Below are 1,781 nucleotides of genomic sequence, written 5' to 3'. Positions count from 1 at the left end.
GGAGGAATGCTTTGTGTGTATCAAACGTCGCAACGTAACTGGGTGACTATAAAGATGCTCTACAGGTATCTCCGAAGGTGTTAGTTGAGTTAGTATGGATCAAGACTGGGATTTGTCACTCCGTGTGACGGAGAGGTATCTCGGGGCCCACTCGGTAATACAACATCACACATAAGCCTTGCAAGCAATGTAACTTAGTGTAAGTTGCGGGATCTTGTATTACGGAACGAGTAAAGAGACTTGCCGGTAAACAAGGTTGAAATAGGTATATGGATACTGACGATCGAATCTCGGGCAAGTAACATACCGAAGGACAAAGGGAATGACATACGGGATTATACGAATCCTTGGCACTGAGGTTCAAACGATAAGATCTTCGTAGAATATGTAGGATCCAATATGGGCATCCAGGTCCCGCTATTGGATATTGACCGAGGAGTCTCTCGGGTCATGTCTACATAGTTCTCGAACCCGCAGGGTCTGCACACTTAAGGTTCGACGATGTTTTATGCGTATTTGAGTTATATGGTTGGTTACCGAATGTTGTTCGGAGTCCCGGATGGGATCACGGACGTCACGAGGGTTTCCGGAATGGTCCGGAGACGAAGATTGATATATAGGATGACCTCATTTGGTTACCGGAAAGTTTCCGGGCATTACCGGAAAAATTTCGGGCTCATCGGTAGTGTACCGGGAGTGCCGGGAGGGGTGCCGGGGACCATCGGGAGGGGTGTCACGCCCCAAGGGGTCTCATGGGCTATGGGAAGAGATAAACCAGCCCCTAGTGGGCTGGAATAAGTTCCCACTAAGGCCCATAAGGTTTGAGAAGGAAAAAACACAAGGTGGAAAGAGTTTCCAAGTGGGAAGGTGGAATCCTACTCCAAGTAGGATTGGAGTAGGACTCCTCCACCTCCAATTTCGGCCAAACCTTTGGGTTTTGAGGCTGCCTCCTCCCCTCCCTCCCACCTATATATACGGAGGTTTTAGGGCTGATTTGAGACGACTTTTCTCACGGCAGCCCGACCACATACCTCCACGGTTTTTCCTCTAGATCGCGTTTCTGCGGAGCTCGGGCGGAGCCCTGCTGAGACAAGGTCATCACCAACCTCCGGAGCGCCGTCACGCTGCCGGAGAACTCTTCTACCTCTCCGTCTCTCTTGCTGGATCAAGAAGGCCGAGATCATCGTCGAGCTGTACGTGTGCTGAACGCGGAGGTGCCGTCCGTTCGGTACTAGATCGTTGGACTGATCGCGGGATTGTTCGCGGGGCGGATCGAGGGACGTGAGGACGTTCCACTACATCAACCGCGTTCTCTAACGCTTCTGCTGTATGGTCTACAAGGGTACGTAGATCACTCATCCCCTCTCGTAGATGGACATCACCATGATAGGTCTTCGTGCGCGTAGGAAATTTTTTGTTTCCCATGCGACGTTCCCCAACAGTCATTCCCTTTGTCCTTCGGTATGTTACTTGTCCGAGATTCAATCGTTAGTATCCGCATACCTATTTCAACTCGTTTACCGGCAAGTCTCTTTACTCGTTCCGTAATACAAGATCCCGCAACTTACATTAAGTTACATTGCTTGCAAGGCTTGTGTGTGATGTTGTATTACCGAGTGGGCCCCGAGATACCTCTCCGTCACACAGAGTGACAAATCCCAGTCTCGATCCATACTAACTCAACGAACACCTTCGGAGATACCTGTAGAGCATCTTTATAGTCACCCAGTTACGTTGCGACGTTTGATACACACAAAGCATTCCTCCGGTGTCCGTGAGTT

Source organism: Hordeum vulgare, chromosome 2H (genome assembly GCF_904849725.1).
Source record: "Hordeum vulgare subsp. vulgare chromosome 2H, MorexV3_pseudomolecules_assembly, whole genome shotgun sequence".
NCBI lineage: Eukaryota > Viridiplantae > Streptophyta > Magnoliopsida > Poales > Poaceae > Hordeum > Hordeum vulgare.
The sequence above is the reverse complement of the archived record's forward strand: the minus strand, read 5'-3'. Positions refer to the sequence as shown.